The following is a 19,360-nucleotide window of genomic DNA, read 5'->3' as shown; positions in this document are numbered from 1 at the left end:
CCAGCAAGGACAAAATGCTCAGTTTCCTCAGCAATAGCAGGAAAAAAAAAATAATAAAATAAAATCACTTTGAAAAACTTAAAAAAAAAATACAAAAAACACTTTTCTTTAACAAACCTGCTGTCTGCTTTTCTCCCAGGGGAAAGTCTGAGACAAGGATCTCTGCGGTAGAAATGCCTGACTCTGTGTTTAAAGTGCCCTTGTTAGCCCTGCCTTGATGGCTGTCTTGAGAATCACAGATCCCACAGATATTTAAGGCCATATAATTTGCTTATCTCCTTGTACAGTCTTAAGCAGCCCCTGAAGAAGGAGGCAGGTTATTCCTTTGCCCACACTCCTGTCTCAGGCCGATGTGTGGTTTACAGCAAGGGGACCAGCTGGCAACGCGGCGGCCCTCCCAGAGCACTCCCCGTGCACCAGGCCCTGTCCTCCAGCGACCCCGCAGCACCGTGTGGAGGGAGCCCAGCCACCAACAGGCACCAGCCAGGACTGCCGGTGGCTGCTGGTGGCCACAGTGCCTCCAGGTGCGGCCCCACCAGCGCTGGGGCAGGGGGGTTGTCAGGGGCTGCTCCTGCAGGATACAGCCTCATGTCCCGGCTGCCCCGGCTGGACAAGGGCTTCGAGCATCGCTGCCCCCCTCCAGGCCTGAGCCCGCTCGCGCCAGCACCCAGCAGCCTTTTCCTGAAGCCAGGGCCTGACCTGCTGCTATCCACGCGCCGTCGGTGGTGGCTTCCCAAAGACTTCCAGTGTAGGTATTTGTGGAGAACCAGAACGAAAGGCCAAAGAGTCCATGTTAGAGTGCTCTCTGGACATTAGCTAGACACAAGATTTTAAAACAAAGTTCAATTAGGTGTGAAAGAAATTACAGGCTGTGGCAAATAAAAGCACCACTGTATGAATTAGAGAGATGTTAGAGCAGGAGACAATGTGCAGCCCAACGCAAACGCATTTGTCTTCGCTCTGCACCAGCCTTCACTGCCAGCTTATGCTTCAAGCAGTGCAAACAGAAACCTCCTGGCATATTTGGAAGATAGTCAACATTTCCAGCTATAATATTTTAATTACAAAGCATGCTGTTGAGTCAGTTACATGAAGCGACCGGCTGAGGAAGGGGCCCAGTGCCGCCAGGTGTGAGCTCTAAATGGGATAATGTTTCTCAGAAAAGCAAGCCGTCTCCTCGCACCACCCGAGCCTGGGGACTCAGCGCCGCTGCCCTCTGCACCGACGCCAACAAGGCTGCCACCACGGCTGCCCAGGAACAAAGCTTTCCGCAGCAGACGCAGCCACTTTACGTCTCCTGGAAAGCGCCGTGAGTCACAGCAGGTGAGGATCTGCACATTTCCAGCACAGACGGCATCTCTTGGGCAAAGGGAAACTCTGGCATCCGCAACTCTTTGGAGGCAGAAGCTGTTCCTGCTTTGCTGCTGCAAACCTGTATTTGACTAGAATTTTCTGAGGACTTTTCCAGCTGTCGGGATGTCTTGCTGCGTCCCTGACTCCTCCTGCCATCCATCCTTCCTTCCCAAGTATCCTCATGTGTGCTTCTCCGACACCGTTCCATGAGCACCACTGGCTGCTCAGGTTGCAGAGCCGTGCTGCCTCAGACAAGAAGGGCTCCACAGCACTGACAGGCTGCTGCTGTGTCCCTCTGTATCGCTACTGGGAAACAACACTTGGCAATACATATTCGTCAAGGAAATAATAACAAAAATTTCATCACTAAATGCAATAGACGCTGACTGCCCAGGGATAGCATAAAAGGCAATCTGAGATCTAGAGACATGAAGTCCCAAAGTCCTAGGAGATTAGATAGGAATGCCATGTTGCAGCCTAGGGATTTTGCTTCGGGACTGCCTTGACACTAAATCAAACTTTGAGATGTTCTCATCTGAATTTGTACGTGAGCCCTGGCAGAGGCACCAGCAGTGAGCATGCAGTGTTAAAACGCTGATGCCTTGAATGTTGTTTGGGCACGTATAGGAATCTGGGCTGCACAACTGTTATCCAGGAGCTGGACAGGGACAACTGATTGTATTTTAATTGCAGGCTCAGTATGAAGCAAGGTGTGGGCCAAAGTGCAGCTACAATAGGTGCGGCGCCAAGAAGGATTTGGTGCCAGCAACAGATACTCTGGCAAACTAACCCCCTACAGTTCCAATTATGAGACTTCTCTTATACCACTGTCTCTAAACATTGGCTTCTGACTGCAGTACCTTATGCCAAATTGTAATCACCCTCATTCTACTAATGGTCAAAATGCTTGGAGTCCAAACGTGATACAATAATCGCTGAGGAGGAGAAAGCGCACTTCAGAGATTATGCTCGCCATAGCGCGTTGCAGCATATAGGGAATTGCAACATATGTCATCGCACTGTGATTACCTCACAGGATCTGGAAAAACACACTTTTCCTGTTCAGGCTCCAAAATGATCATAAATTCAAATGTGTTTTGCATCTTTCTATGAGGAGGACTCTCCAACAAACGCCACCAGCCAGTGAATCGTCGGAGCCGCCTGCGGAGAGGTGCTGGCAGGGAGCACCATTCCTCTGGGCGCAGAGCGGGCCCATCGACACTGTTCACACCATAATAATAAGCACTGATTTACAGCTGATTAAAATAGAGTGAGTTGAGATAAAATGCCAGGAATAAAAAAAAAAAAAAAAAAGACTGGATCGAGTGTGACTTGGCTTATTGAGTTTGTTTCCTATCTTTTTATAAGGGCTATAAAAACAAACAGCTCTCGCTTGACTAAAGAAATCATTCATTAAGTCCCTCGCTTGCTCCGCGCGCCCAGCCGCATAGCCGTGAACGCTGCGTGTCCCCAGCCCAGGGGGGTGAGGCCGGGGGCGGCGGGGCTGGGCACCCACCCAGCAGCGCCCGTCCCGCCGAGAAGTGGCTCTGAGTGTAATTGAATCAAGGAACAGGCAGGAGAGCCTGAGCAGCTGTGGGAGAGAAGGAGGAGCCTGAGGCAAAATTTATTTCTGTCAACTGGTGGTCTATTTCCCTGATACCATTTCCTTGTATACAGATAAGGAGTTATCTTAAATGACCATGTCTTTTTCAATTTGTACTTAACAGTCAGTCCCATTTTCCTTATATGATACTATCACAGCAGGATGAAAAATGCATTACAATAATCCCTGAGGATCTTCATATATCAATATCAAATGGTCTGAAATTGGCCTGTTATAAAAACCAGCCTTTCAAGTCAGAAAAAAACTTAAATAAAAAAAGCAAATTTCCGAGCTTGCAGTATGCTCCATAACCCAAATACTCAGGCACAAAGAGCAACATTTCCAGAATACTTAATGAAAACAAACCTTCAACGTCTGTGAAAAAAATGTTCTTACTATTGATACATCTGCTTAATGTTTGCTGCACCTTGGAGGAATGCTAATCCGCAGGGCTGGATCGCCGCATAAGCAGCCAAATTAGGCTGATCCAGCAATTCCAGGACCGGCGCTTTAGCCGGTAAGTTTCTCCCCCACGCACACAGGAGGAGAAGAGGACGAGGAGGAGGAAGAGGCCGGCAGCCCCTGCCCCAGCCCCCACTGCGGGTGCCCCTCTGCTGCGAGCCGAGGGGGGTCAGGAGCGGGGCTGTGGGACCCCCGCTCTGCAGGCTCCCCTGCCAGGCTGCAGCTGCACAGAGGATGCAGCTTCACACCCAGAACATCTTTCCTGCAACTTTTTTTAAACAAAAATGCACCTCCTGGCTTTTCCTGAAACGATGGAGGGACAGGACTGGCACTTCTCTGGGATAACACCCCCAGCTGCAGCACGGGTGCCAGCCGGGATTCCCTCTCTCGCATTCTTGCAGATACTCCCACAAAGAGTGCAAGAGCCTCTCTCCATTCAGCGCATATTTGCAATAAGCACAAATACCACATTATCACAGCACTTTGTTCTGCCTTAACTATCAGTACGCATTTTCCTTCTCACTATCACAGCTATTGGGGGGTTGTCATCCAAATTAGAGCTACAGATACAAAAATACCTGAAGAGATCTTAATCAGAAGAAGCTGTTTCTGTTGTGAGTTATTGGCCCACCATAAGGTAGGAGGAGAAAAGCAAAAGGAAGCAAAGGCTGTAAATGAGACGTGTACCAGCAGAGCAGCCCGCGCCTAGGATGAGTGTTAGGTGAATTCCAATGAAAGCCGACATAACATGGGAGACGTTTGCTGCTGAAAGAGGTGCCAAGAGGCACCAGCCTCCGTCAGGGTGGACTCAAAATTCCAAGCCCCCACACCAGAAGCTCTGGGAAGGCTGGAACCAAGCCGGGCCTGTGGTGCGAGGTGCAGGACAATCCTCCGGCAGGGGCTGCCTCCCGGCCCCAGCCCTCGCAGCCACCTTCCTCCGTCCTGCGCCTGCCGGAGGAGCCAGGCCGAGAGGGGGCCCTGAAGGAGACTGCCGAGAAGGAGATGGCAGCACAAACCTGGTATGCTTGTGAAAGGGACGTCGCCAGCTGTAAGCAAATTTCACAAGAAGTGCACTTATCACGAGAAGGCTACTTATCATTTTAAATGAGACCAGCATCTAAAATGAGAGACAGAGGAGGACGTAAGTAATGTTAGAACAGGGCCCTTTATTAATTAATAAACAGGAGTGCAAGCTAAAAGCTTTACATCTACCACTGCTAAATGCACGTTTAAAAGCCCTATAATAACCTGTGTTCATAATATATTCCAAGTGCTCTGCCTCGCTCTGAAGTGCATGTGATATGACACCATCTACCTGCTGCAGCATGCAATTAAAATTAAGCAGCAGTTCAGCCCGTGATGAATACGACGTGAAACGCGGCACAGCAATATCACCTGGCAGATCAACCTAATTGTCACAGCATCTGCAAAGCCAGAGTTCAGCTGGAATGCATGTGTTCATTACAAATCCTGGCTTTGCTGGGATTTCTGACGGGGCGTTGTGCTCCCGCGCACTCTAAGGGAAGCTCGCTGGTGCAGTATATGGCTCTCTGCTAATCTCTTCTTTAAATAATACCTAGGGCTTCCTAAACCATTTTGAAATCAAGACACATTTTGATTTACTTGGTTTTCTTCTGCTGTCATAAAGAGTGTGCCATGGACCTCACACACAAATCCACATGATCTTGTTCACCAAGCAAAATTACCATAAGTGAACATGCAAAGTAGACATTAGGAAGCACACATGGCCACTTAGATGTCTATTCATTTGCATACGCAAATACTCATTTTGCATGCAGAATGTGATTTACAGAAAACGGATATCTAAATCGAAGTCACCACATGTCTACTATCACTGGCCATGGTAATGGCTTTGCCTCTGCCGCAGACAATATTGACATATATACTAAATTATTATCAGTACTGTTGATGAAAAGTGCTGTAAAATGGCCAGGCATTATTATTTTTACAGCTAAGGGCATTCATTAGCATTCATTAATTTTTAAAAGACCCCTTTGGAGTGGGTTAGCATTATTAGCTGCTCTGCCCCAGCTTCCCTTCTACAAAGCAGGAGTAAGCAGCCAGGCTGACTCCACGGAGCAGGAAAGGCTCAGAAATGCCCAGCTCCTTTCCACCTTGCTGAAAAGCAGATTTCGTACACTTGTAATATGTTCATAGCAGTGCCAAGGATACCATTTAAGAGGATTGTGAGGACAGTATCTCTAACACTGGCTTTGTGAGAGATCCTGGATCTTCCAAACGCTGGCGTGTTTGGCAAAGCCTCTCCGTCCCTGAGCCTCCAGGCTCAGCACCACCCGCAGCCCCTCTGGCCGCATGTGCTCCATCGCAGCCGCCAAGGGGCCACAGCACTGGTGTGGATCAGGCGGATGGAAGCAGGAGTAGCTCTTCGCAAAGATAGCAGGCAGAGGACAGAAGAGCCCTCCGAGCCAAGGGTGAAGATCTGGGCAGCTGCAGGTAGAGCCCACTAGAGCAGCGGGAACCCCATGAGGCCAGCCACCGCTCCAGTTCCTGTCGAGCTTCTGCACCCGGATCCTGCACGTCTCCAACACGAGGCTCTTCTGCCTTCCCCATCTCCTCTTCTGCTTAATTCTTTGGGCTGCCCACTGAACACACACTTGGGTGCTCTGCTGCGCACTAAGAAGTTATTCTCAGAAATCCTGGCATGACTGAAGTTTATAGCAAAAAGTGATCCCTTTTTTGGGCAGATTTCCACTAACTAGTAAAGACTTGACGACCATATGCTCTCCACAGCCTCTCTTCTACCTATTCCTAGTTCTTTCCACTTTCTTCCCCATAAGAGGGAAGAGACATGATAAATTTCTATGGTGTTTCAGTATTATATTAGAACTGTTAAGCTTACCCATGTTAAATAAATTAAAAATAACAGCAGGATATCAAACTTAATTACTTCTTTAAGGCTGTGCTCTAGAGCTGGGTGGGCCAGCCTCCTGCACGCTAGAGACCGGAGATCCCTGCCCTCTAAGCACACAGAACTAATAACGTGCATGTGATGCAGGCGTGGGTAGAACACAAGACCTTTTAAACAAATATTTTCCAATATATGTAAACACAAATACGAGACATTATTTCTATACATCTATATGCAACAAAATACATACGTACTCACAAAACTTTTGAGATACTGCGGATCTTTGCATACTATAAAATACAGAATCATTCCCTCCTTTAGTACATCTGATTCAGTCTCATATCTCAGGACAAGCGATCCTTAAAAACTATAAAAAGCTGGAAAAGCTTCTCTATCCTTGGCAACCTCATAAGCAATGTACTGGAGAGGTCTTTTGCCTTACCTCATGGATATAACACCAGAGAGGTACAATTTGCATTCCTCCTTCTTTGGCTAAGTATTATCATTCCTTTTTTAGATTATATTTAGAAAATATGTGTTGGCAGCTAAACTTGGAATGCTTGTTTAAAAGCTTTAATAACAAGGTAATGGGAAATATTTATTTGAAAAGGAACCAGGGTGTTTGTGTGAAATTCTGAAATTGACGAAATGCAGCAGTCACAACTGGTCAGGTTACACTTAAACACAGAATTGCAGCAGTGCTGTTGACTTGCACACTGAAATTACTCCAGGCAGCAACAGCAACCCGCGGGTGAGGGAAGCCAGCCGCGCTTTGGTTGCTGCTTGCAGGCCAGCTTGCTCGGCTGCCCGCTCTCGGCGGGTCATGCTGACATACTCAGCCGGCACATAACACCGTGTTTGTGCTCACATTTTTCTGCATCTCCAGCTGAGCTGAGCACCTGAACATTCACAGTGATAAAGCCCCCTTTGACTAAGCTAGATAAGGACAGGCGACTTACAAACAGAGCCTCCAGATCCCAGACCCGCAGGACGCTCTGAGCCTGCTCCCCACGACTCAAGCTGGCTCACGGCCGACAGCGACGGCTTTATAGTGAGAAACAGAACAGATTCAGAACAAAGTTTGAAATAGTTCTTACATTTTGCACAACTGCTAAAGGCAAACAAAATTCAGAGAAACGTTTGTATGTAGTAGGACACACTTTGGTTTATGTTCTAATAAAAGCATGATTTGACATTAATTCTCCGCATTCTGTGGAAAATCCCTGTGCAAAGCTTCTTAGTCACTAGCCTGGTTTTATGTGCAGAACAGGCAGAACACAGAAAGGGTTAAAAGAAAATGTTATACTAAAAGAAATCTTTCTACAAGTATAAAAAAGCAAAATGATTGTAAATTCCACCAGGGGAATTCTGCCATGAATATGCTTCACCTTTCGCAGAATCTCCCGCCCTGCCTCAGAGGATAACTGACCTTTGGAGAAAAATAATGAAAAGAAGAAATTCCTTGGAGAAAATAATGTGGCCAGGCCTCAGTAATGAGATCTGCTCCCTTTATGTTGCTATGACAACCACAGTCATTTTATAATACAAAATACATGAATGGGAAAGAGGGCCATCTCCTCTAACCGGAGCCGGCTGCTCGGCACCTCCAGCCCCTCGCACACTTCTGGCAGGATGGCAAGGTGTTTGGTTTGATTTGCGTTTGGCTTCGCTTCCCTTTAGTGCACACATGGTCAAGGAATCCTACTCCTCTGGATGTTCTAATTACTGCTCATTAACTTATTTCTGGGTTTGCAGGCCCTGGGGAGGGCCAGGCACTCAGACCGGGCTGGGCTGTGCTGCCCAGGCACATGCCTCAGCTCTTCCTGGCAGCCAGGGAGCTTCAGGGTGCAGCCTCCTCTTGGCAGGAGTCTCCTGTTCCGGGTTTAAACACAGCTGTCCCACCCCAGTGACACCGTGACTGAGCTGTGTGTGACACCCTGTCCTCACAGCAGGACAGCCGGGCACCAGCACAAGGGCAGTGGGGGACCAGGCCTCCATGTGAAGGTGCTTTTTCCCCATCACCAGCCATGAGGATGTCTGGACTCCAGCATCTGAGTCCTGCGTTCATGATCTTGCCTTCTGGTCCCCGCCATCTCCTTGCTCGCCTTCCTGCAGATCTCCCAGATCTCCTCCCACCCAGGCAGGGCCCTGCAAACGAGTCTCCCAGAGCCTCAAGGCCTTGCAGTAGCAGCCAGCTCTGTCACGTAACGAGCAGCAGAAACAAACCACTGATGTACACCCAGAGGACGTATACCACAGCAGGAGACGCAGACATCTCATCCCTCTGCTTCCCCTCCTACAGCTTGGATTTTTTTTTGCAGGATTTCACTCCTTAGCCAGCTGAGAACCATCTTGCACGTGGAACAGAGGTGCACCCTGTGCCAGCAAGGGGCAGGCTCAAGGCCACCAAGGAGCTGCCTCAGGAGCACTACCCCTGCACTGCAGGGCCTCAGAAAGCTGAGCTTTTGTCAAATCAGACCTCAGTGAACTGAGGAGACCTGTACGAGCACCTGAGTGCATGTCCCAGGCTTTTCCAGAGGAAGATACGCTTACTCTTTGGTGTGCGAGGCTCTCCGGCTCTCCTCAAGCCACTTTCAAGTGTGAGCAGGATTCCAACTGCTAGGACTAAAGGCCCCAAATCAGCCCGGGAGTTGGAAATGGAGAAGTCAAGGGGGAACTAAGTACAATCTCTGTTAATCCAGAGCTTCAGACTGTTTCCTGTTTCCCAGGTGGTCTGCAGGGGGACCTGAACTCGCCTGCACAGTCAGCAGAACTGCGGGGCGAACTGGGAGAGTGCAGGGAAAAACTGCAAAACAGAGGTTTGCAAATGAAGAAAACAGCCAGAAAAATGAGAGAAACCAACAGGGTAGAGAAAAAGGAGGCCAAGAAACCAGGAGAATGAGAGGCTCCAGCCCATGCTTTTAAATAGCTCAGTCAAAGAGCAGCACAGAGGAGAGTGCCTGGGCTGTCTGGGGGGACCAGACCTCTAGAAGGAGAAGCAGGGCAGGGCTGTGTTCATCTCCGTCTCTGCTGTTCTTTCATGGTGACATTTCCCAAAGAAACAGTCATGGGCAAAATCTAGACTGTGCTAAAATCAGTTGCAATTTCCCAGCTGTTGCCAGTACGGTAATAGATGTTTGCAGGACACAGGTTTTTGGGTCAGCACTTCTGAGGATGGAAGTCAGTGGGGTCTGCCCCTTCTCTAGCAGCCGGGGCAGGCAGCACCAATAGCCAGAACTCTTAAATTTCCTTAAAAATCTCCACAATCCTTTTTCCACTCCAAAACATTTTTGCTTGCCTCTGGAGACCATGGAAGGATTTCTGCACATATCTAGTTACCCAAGCAAGCCAAAAAGAAGTCAGCAGTAACCATTATATCAGGACAACTCTGGACTATCTGTACGCAGGGAGCCAAGGTATTTCCAAAACCAGAGAAAAATTTAAGTTGCCCTCTGACTGGTGCCTTCTTTGCATGTGGACTTTGCATGTGGCAGCAAGATCTGCATTATATCAAAAATACCAATGCAAAGGCTAATTTAAATTCTTTTTATGCAAATGTTCAGTAGTATGGAACAGTAATAAATCTGGGAAACCACTGGAAAGATGTTTAAGAGGACATACAAATTCTGGTCACACATCAGCAATTAGGAATCCCAAGAAGGAGAAAGCACCTGTCTTGGCCTTTATTGAATATTATTCTCAATTAGAATATTCATCATATACACAGGACAATTCCTTCATTCAAACTTCTATAGACATGTTCAAATTACATCATATCTGCAAAACAGAGAGATTGAAGTTATCATAACCTGTCTTTGAATAAACCATTATTGAAACTATAAATGGTCCTGTCTGAAGCTTGCTGAAGTGCAGAAGCCTGACAGATGCTGCACGGAAATATGACTGGCTGGATGATGTCTTCTGAAACAGCTTGCAGGAAAATGATCCCATTATGACTGAGGCTTTCCAAGCAGCCACCATGAATATCTAGCAGGAAGCAGAGGCTCCATGTGGGGAGGGCAGCACACAGCATAGCAAGCAAGGTGATTCTGGAGCTGCGGCTGGCCTGCGCTGAGCGGGGAGCACAGCTGCATGTGGGGGCTCTCCAGGCACATCACCATGAGATTTCCCAGTCCAGGAGCCAGGTAAGCCATCAGGTGGGCAGCCACAAGTTCATGCTGGCTGGGACTGAAAATGTGAGCTTATCCTGTTGGTATTCATCACTCAAAAAGCCATGCTCTGGGCACAGTACGTGCCTCTGTGTGCAAGGTTAGCAAACTCTGAGGTTAGTCTTTGCCTGGGGCTACCCCTGTGCAAGGCAATGGGAGCAGAGCTTCAGTTCAGAAAAGCTTCTACCCCTGTCCCTTCCCAGTGATGCCAGTCAAGCTGCCAGGTGTTTTCTAATAACAGATCATACATTTAAGGCCACAGGGATCCTCGTGCTCATCTGGCCTGTGTTAAGTAGGAGATCATACCTGAGGGCTTTTCTGTGTTGGTCCCTGATACAAACCCCATGTCTGTGCTTGAAGTATAGACAGGACTCCTCTGTGATAAGGGCTCTGTTTCCTGCGAAGCAACCTGGAGACTGCTCACCTGCCTCTGTTCACCTTCCTCCGAATAATCTAACACAAGGGAACTGCTGACATCTCTCCTTATTGTACACACCTGCTACAGCCTGAATTCAACCCAGCACCTCTGCTTTGGACCCTGCTGCACTGCCCACAGCCTCTCCATGAGTTTAACACCTTCAGTTCAGCCTATCAATGATTTTGGCTGAAACTGTCAGCTGACAAACCTCTAGCAATTCAGCTCACCCTTGTTATGTTTTGCAAACTCTGGCACAAACTCTTCTCCTCTGGAATGTTCTCAGTGCACTGAACAGTACGCAACGTTGTTGTTAATAGTCCAGGAAGGATTTCATTCTTCTCTTTTAAGATGTTCAAGTACATCTGTTATCTGGCTCCTGAAAGGGTCCATCTTAGTGGCCTTTCCAAGGTCTGTCAGTGAATATCCTTCTCAGTGAGGTCATATTTTATACTGCATGGTCATGAAAGACTTTTTAAAACTGCAGTGAAAATGAGAAACGTTTACTGAACACTTCAGGCTGTTAACAGCCAAATGATCTCTCCCTGTGAGATCTTCACTCGCTCCCCAGGAGCCGGTGGTGCCGGCTCTTCTCACTGCCTGGTATATTTGCAGATGCCTTCCTGCATTTTCCCATGCTGTTTTTCCTGCTGGCAGAACCTCCTCGCTACCACTGAAAAGCCATGGGAACATTCTTCTCTGATTTCTGCAATTTTTGTGTGAAATTCACCAGAAACTTAGCAGCAAGCCTGAACGCGCAGCCTGACACCATGACCCATATTCCCATGCTTCCTCTCACTTTCTGCTCGCTCTGTCATTCCCACTACGCGCCCGCTGTCCCTACAACGTCAGCTCTCTCTGAACAAGGACCACTGGAGCAGTAGGTGCGAGCACAGCTGGGCACGACCCACGGCTGCGGTCTGCAGGCACACAAACAATACCAGTAAGTACTGATGGATGCTATAGCTCAGCAATAACTCCCTCACCAGTGGAAGGAATCAGATGAAAAGATTAATTACCAGGCTTAGCTCTTGAAATGGTATATCTCAACCATCCAGGCCCCTCCCTGGTACTTCATCCATTAATTTTTGGTCAAATTAGAAGAAGTGAAAAAATGAACAACGAGGGAGAGTTTGGAAGAACGCAGCTGTAATAAGAAGCAGTATTGATTGCCACCAAAAAGGCTTTATAAATCTTTCATACTCTCTATCAGTCCGGACCTGCCCCACTGAACCTCCCAAGACTGCTCATTTCTAAGGTGCGCGTCAGATAAAAACGCGTTAACAGGGAGCAGGGCTGGAGACCTCCCGGCTCTCCTCCGCACCCCGCTGCCCCACGGGGCGCCCGCTGGCCTTTGGGCGCTGCAGCGGGGCCGGGGGGCCCGCAGGGCTCGGGGCCTGCCCCCGGCATAAGTCCCGTCCTGTTTGCCAAGCACCGAGGCCTGTGCTCCCGGCCCGCCCCGCAGGGCTTCCAGCTCCCTCTGAACTATCGCCTCTCACCGCAGTTCATCTGGCTTTTGCAGAAATAAACGTTATTGAGAAAAATCAATGGTAATTCATTGTATCCTGTGATTTTTAAAGGCAATTAAGGCTAAGACAAGGTAAGAGGTTAGCAAAATCTCTCATTCTTTAATATATTGTATTTTCCCATTAATTCTCTAATCTCGTGACAAATTCTCCCAGGCAGAGGGCCAGCTTCCTGCCCACTTGAGCTCTCCCTGAGTTATGAACGAGGCAGGTAATGCCTCAGCGCACTGCCGAGCAGCCCCGGCGGTGTGGCGAGGAGGGGACATCCTGCAAACCACCACACTACTGCCCTGGGGACTGGCAGGCGAAGCCCCCACCCCACGAGACCTAAAAGCTGTCTCAATGGCAGGGCTGAGCTGGTCCCTGACCATGCCTTCCCCCTGCTTGCTGCAGGGTGGGTGAGACACAGCAAAGCCCTGAGCTGGCAGCCCCCAGCCCACCCCGCTCAGTGCGAGAGCAGACGGGGGCTTCTGCGTCAGGCAGCCGCAGCCCTCCTTGGGGAAGGGGGGGACGCCGCGGTGCAGAAGGGAAGCTGGCATTCCCCAGTTCTGCCCCGCTCACTTGCACCAAGGAGTTAATAACTAAATTACTACTAATTAGGGATACTGTGAATGAGAACACATCATACTTCTGCTAATCACCAGTGTGTTTCTGTGTAATGTCTGGAAAATCAAAATTATTAATGAAGAAGTTATTTTGGAATTCAGAGTTTAATTCTGCAAATTCTGGATAATGGCAGACTGGTTTGCCAGCTAATTTTCTCATCATAACATCAGAACCCCTTAATTAATAGTGAACTAATTAGAAAACGCTAACTTAAAGACAGCAGAAGTTCCTTCGGCGGCCGCAGCACTGCTGCCGAGCCCGCTCTGTGCAGGTGGCGCAGGAGCAGAGGAGGCAGCTGCAGAATTCGGCTCGGAGGGGACAGCCACCCCTGCCACTGGCCGTGTGCGGGGAGGCACCACCACAGTCAGACCCCAGAATGTGAAGCTCATTTCCAAGCCCCTCGGGCACCAGCACTCCCAGCTGCCCGCTCCTGGCCACCACTCCAGCAGAGAGAACCTGGCTCTGGGCATCTGCCACAAGCAAAACCGCCCAGGGACTGCTGTGGGCTTTTGGAAGAGGTGCAGGGAGCAGAGAGCCGCAGGACCTGCCGCTTGTCTCCGCACTCCAATACCACAGCAGCCAAAGTCCATCTGTCTGTGCTGTGAGGGCTGCAAGGTTTCTTTAACCTCACCTTTGGTCTCTGCAGCCCTGGCTTGCTCTGCCTCCCTCACGTTCTCCCAGCTTTGCTCTCCCAACCAGCTTCCTTCCTTGTAAGCACAAAGTCAGACATGGCTAGGCACTTAAAATATTTGTTTGAAAGCTCCATGGTGCAATTGTCTGCTAGAAAACTTCAGCTGTTAACCTGGGTCCCTTCTGCACTGTTCTGCAAGGGGCAAAAGGAAATTCCCAGTCTAGGTCTGGGTACATTTCAAGTCAATTGCTCCTCGGATGCCTCACTGTGAGACCTCTCTTTGGAAATGCTGTGAAATGTCTCCTCCTCTCCTCCAAAACAAGGGTGGGAGCTTTTGCCCTGTGTAAGACGGACACAACATTAACAACCTAAATATTTACCTGCTTCGTTCTGGATTCTATTTATTAGGAATATTTTCCACCTCTCCACCTAACTAAGCAGAGTTTTCCCTAAAAACAGCAAATATTATGACCTTTCATTCCACAGAAATTTATTAGTACAGGGTAAAAATGCTACTGTATTCCAAACATTGGCAAGAAAGCCGGGAGCCTCCGATCGTGCCAGCTTTTAATAAGATACACATTTAAGCTGCATGTTGCTTGCAAGTTGCATGTTTATTTAAACAAGAATTTCCAAGTGTTTAGGGACAGAGGTTGCTACAACAAGTTCTTATCATTAAAAACAATGGTGCTGAAACCTTCAGGAAGGAGAATTACAAATGGAGTCACTCTGCAGAATAAATCACTGATAAACTTTCAGCACAACTGATTTTAACCCAGAAAGAAAGTAAGGCTGGATCTTAACTCTCTTCTAATGGATGTACACACTCCCAGGATGGTTTGGGTTCTATTATGATACAAAATGATTTATTTGGGGATTTAAAATGCTTTAAATAAATCTTTCTTTTAGCCTCTGAATTATGTATTTTTCTAGCAGAGCCAGAGATATGGCACTTCGTCTAGGTAATTCTACAAGTCCAGGATCATTACCCAAACCTTTCCGTTTACCTGCCTTTAGAAACCTCCTCTGTGACTTCCAAAAAATTACACACAGAGAAGGGTGCTCACAGGCTGACACTTGCCTTTGGTAGTGGTGATAAATGAAGCTTCCCAGCCTAATTGTGCCAGGGGTATTGTCGCACGCAATTAAAACATTACACGCACAACGTCAGTTCAAAGAACTCTGCTTGGGCCACAGGGTCAAGCTCTTTCAAGTCAGGAAATGTCAGTTTGCCACTGTCTATCCAAGCTTTACTCTAACTCCTGAGCATTACCAAGGTGCTGAATGAGACCAGGGAGGAGAGAAGTTTGTACTCCATGCCCTTGTTGGTAATGAGTGGCTGTCGAAGACCCTCCATGGGGCAGGCTGGCCAGGGGGCAATGAGCCGGCCACCAGCTTCCCTGATGTCATGGGTTATGTCACGGGTGGCCACGTTGTCACCAAACCTGGCAGGGGTCCTGACATGACGCCTATCACCCACCCAAGTCACTTGGGGAGCATCATAAGAGCACGGGCACCAAGCAGAAGGCTGTCGGAGGATGCCAGCCTCCAGCGCTGCCTGTGATGACTGCAAGCAAGCGAGAAGCTGGGCTGCATTGCAGACAGACCATGGGAGTGGTCAAGCACACAGCGAGCCAGCCTGGCCACACCAGTGACCACCGGCCTTGGCTTTCCTGTGCAGCGCCAAAGGTGCCGGGGCCCCAAACCACAGCACACCCGCAGCACATCTCTGCCGGCACAGCACCAAGGCTCCAGGCAGCGCCCGGCCCCGCACGGGCTGCTGAGGAGGAAGATAAGTGATCCCCCGCCACCGTGCCTAGAGAACTGCTGGGGCTCAGTAAATAAAAGGAGACGCTAAATATTATTTTTGGTAGGGATTTTCGTATGAAAAAGTAAAACACCATAAATCAGGCACAATGCTACAATCAGCACATACTTGTGAATAAATGCATCCTGTAGTACGTTTCAGCATAAATTATAGCCACTTGATTTAGGCTTTGCTGCACAAAGCCATATTATTTAAATTCAGCCAGAATTGAGTCCACTCACATTGCTACACATTTATAAAACATATTCATGATTATTGTCATAAACTCCTGAGAACTGGCTGTTGAGTTATTTTGCCACATCATCATCTATAGTAAACAAGACTTATTTTACATTTCTCTTTTCTTTCCCGACAATCTGTTACAAAATGCTCCACAGAATTAATGCCTAAGTTATAGCCAGATTTTCTCCAGCAAGTGTGAAATAATACCTATTACACAGTATGGCAAATGCAAACCCATGCACAGCCAGAAGCTTTGAGCTCTGTTGCAGGGGACCGTGTGAAGTTCCCCATGTGCTCTGCCTCTCTCCCCTTTTCTCTCACTCTCTCTCAAAAACAAACAAAAAAAAATCAGCTGATTCAAACACAAAAGCCGGGGGGCTCAGAAGCAAGCGTGGGCCCCCTCCCTCGCTGGCTGGTAGCTCTCTGGACAAGAAGGGATTTGTTGAGAACAGGCAGAAGGATGACTGGGAACTAGGAGTGGAGACGCAGGACTCTACGTGACTAAAAATCTCAGATTCCTGGGACTCTGCAAGGCCGGTGAGTCCCGCTGAGGACCATCTCTCAGTCTCTGCTATAATTTTCAATTATTCTCAACAATCACCTGCTTTACACAGACTAGCAAATCTCTGGCTTCACAAAGCTGGCACAGCCGCCTGTGCCATTTGGATCCCGTGGCCAAGACGCATAGTGGCCCTCCACGGGGTGCTCAGTGCCCCAGCCTGGAAACGCCAGCGATGCAGGGAATGATGCAGGGAATGATGCAGGGAATGATGCAGGGAATGATGCAGGGAATGATGCAGGGAATGATGCAGGGAATGATGCAGGGAATGATGCAGGGAATGATGCAGGGAATGATGCAGGGAATGATGCAGGGAATGATGCAGGGAATGATGCTTTCTATACCGTGGCAGCCGTGGTGCCCCTGCTGCCTGCCTGCCACGCTGACAGAGCAGCGAACCATCTCCAGCACACATCTGCCTGTTGGGCAGCCGCAGACAGCCTTGTCTGGTGGGGAGGGTCTGGGACTAGCATCGAATTGGGTCTTTTGGTACCAGATGCATTAACTCATAATGCAGAGGTTTTGATTTTGTGAATTGTTTTTTTGTTCTCCATGCACTAGTAAAATACATGACCTCTTCTGCAGAAACCACAGAGACAGTAGTGAAACACTAAGCACACTGCCATTGTAAAATATTTAGAATTCATCAAAGAAAGTCATGGATTACCTGGCCTGAATCATAAAACCTCCCATAATTACAAAATTGACTGGTGCCACTTTTCTCCAAGCGGTGACTGCAACGTGCCTCTTCTTCCACTGGCCTGGACAGATCTGTCAGCTGCTGGCTTGCTTGTCAAGCTAAATTATTGTTTTACATTTCTCCTCTAGTTTGCAAACTTTTAAAAAATTAATCCCATCTTTTCAACAAGTGTAACAACTAAATTATCATCTTTACATGATTAAAGTCTCTGCTGCGTCTTTTCTTGGCAAACATTACATGCACATAATTTTACTAAATGTAATAAACCAACCATAGAACTATTAATTTTAGCATGGTATTCATAACAATTAGAAACGCATGAACCTTAAAATGATAAAAACTGAAATGAATACCAAAATAGCATGAAACACAAGAATCCAGCTCCTCAAACCAGGAAAATGGATATTTTTGTGTCGTGCCACCATACACATTTCAAGAGACAACAACCTCTGGAGGTGCTGCCTGGGTCTCTGGGGCAGGTTAGGGCTCTCCCCACTGCTCCCCAGGAAGGAAACCAGTGGTGGTAGGGTGGGGGTGTCACCCACATCCCCGCCAGCCCACAGACCCCACGTGCCATGGGAATGGGAGACGACCTGCTTTCCCCAGAGCCTGGTGGGGACTGGGTGCAATGGCCAGACTGGCGTGGGTAGAGCACAGCACGGCAGGGGATGGCGTGGCACGGCACAGCAGGACGCAGAATGACACGGCACAGCACGGCGGTGCTCCGCAGCTCACTCTCAGCTGGAGTGGTGGAGGGGGTGCATCAGCGAGCCTGCCAGTCCTCCTCCCGGCGGGCCCTGGGGCTTCCCCCTGGAGCCGCCCTGGTGGAGCTGCCCTGGCCTCCCGAGGACTACAAGACCCCCTCCCTGCCCCGGGAAGGGCTCAAAGGCCAGGGCTGCAGTGCTGGGCCTGGCCCCACAGCGCTGGCTCCCCCTGCTCTGTGAGCTGCCCACCACAGGGCTTCCAAAGACCTGGAAATTGGCCCTTTTGCCCCTAAGAATCACATGAGCGGGAAGCTTCACAGTTTTCTTTTATTTTGTTCAGTTCAGCAACTGATCTCTTTTTTCCAGGGGGAGGGGAGGAAAGAGAAAAAAAACTAGACATTAAGTATTTGATCAAAAGCCAAAATCAACCTTTGGTATCAAGGCATTCTTGAGCTGCTTTGTTTATAGATACCAAAATATACACACCATCCCACACTGCTGTAACCACTTAGAGCATAAAACACTTCCATAAAGAGCAGCCCGTTGTTACAAATCACACACTGCTGCATTTCCTAGGTAATAAACACCAGGGAGCAAGAGGCAAGGCTGCAGCAAGACTTTCTACCAGATGATAAGGGAAAAGCCATTGTTACTGGGGCTGGAGAGGGCCTGGAGCCCCACCGCTCGCCAGCTTGCTTTTCTTGGAGTGTCCTAGTTTAGAGAATTCCTCATGGACTGGACTTTTCTGCATTTCCTTTCCCATTATCACTGATTGCCAAAATATTTGTGCAGTGATGGAATTTGCCTGCCAGAACTAAAGCAGGAGGAGGGAGCTTTGCTTTAGTCTGACCCCAAGTCATGAGAGGTGGTGGGTCTCCGTCGTGAACTACTGGAGCTAAACCCTGGCAGTGGCCCAAGGCTGCCTAATGAGAATAACCCAGCTGGTCCCTCCCGCCCCTGCGGTCCCCCGGGGGATGGAGGAGAGGCACCGTGGCTATTCCAGGACAGAGGGATCTGATTGAAGCAACCAGAATGTTTCCACTTTGCCTGAGCGCACTAGGAAACATTTGGAGAGGGAATATTTTCACAAAATATGCTAAGTGCCTCCAGATCGATGCCTGTGAGTAGGAAAAATCAAATGGTTTTGCCATCGTAAACAGCAGAAGGGCACAGAGGAGTCCAGTGAATAGTGGGACAAACAGGAAAGACTTGGAAATTTCCAGGGTATTGTTTGAAACTCAAGACAGAACATTCTGATCTACTTTTACTGTTTTGATGTTACATTTCATGTTTTAAAACACTCCGTGCCTTTACAGAAACACTGCAAAGACGTCGAAAGAATTCAAATGCACCAACTGCTATTTATTTGGCTGTCCTTCGTTATTTCTGATTAGCAACTTTTTCATCAGAATGGAAGTGAGACTCTTAAAGAGAGACACCCGATGCCGCCGTGCGTGCTGCGTGACCCCGCAGGACAGGGCCGTGCTCCCCTCGCGGCTCGCCAGCTCCGGGCTGACGCCTCACGGAGCAGCAGCACCCCTGGGCCAGCACCCACAGCACCACGCATGGGGCACGGCACTGTGTGTGTGTGTGTGTGAACGAGCAAGCACTTGCTGAGCAGCGACTCGCTTTCTACAGAAGGTGCGTGATTCCGATCAGCTATCACTGACTGGTGGGACACTGGAAAAGACA

At 48.7% G+C, this 19,360-nt stretch overlaps 1 protein-coding gene across 19 annotated transcripts in view; it reads right to left on the bottom strand.

The window, feature by feature from the left end:
- Positions 1-19,360, bottom strand: part of MN1 (MN1 proto-oncogene, transcriptional regulator) — a 180,835-nt gene that overhangs the window by 17,483 nt on the left and 143,992 nt on the right. For 2 of the 19 annotated variants that reach the window (XR_013940263.1, XR_013940267.1), the window contains exon 3: positions 9,841-11,373. The exons of 14 other annotated variants lie outside the window; for them this stretch is intronic. The gene's annotated coding sequence lies outside the window, so the exon portion shown is untranslated. Of the gene's footprint in view, positions 1-9,840; positions 11,813-19,360 lie in introns of those variants that run through there. 3 more of the 19 variants (XR_013940264.1, XR_013940265.1, XR_013940266.1) reach the window with 3 other exon arrangements.

The sequence above is a fragment of the Anser brachyrhynchus genome, assembly GCF_964034855.1.
Source record: "Anser brachyrhynchus genome assembly, chromosome: 17".
In the NCBI taxonomy this organism is placed as follows: domain Eukaryota; kingdom Metazoa; phylum Chordata; class Aves; order Anseriformes; family Anatidae; genus Anser; species Anser brachyrhynchus.
Note: the sequence above shows the minus strand (reverse complement) of the source record. Positions and strands in the feature narration are given on the sequence as shown.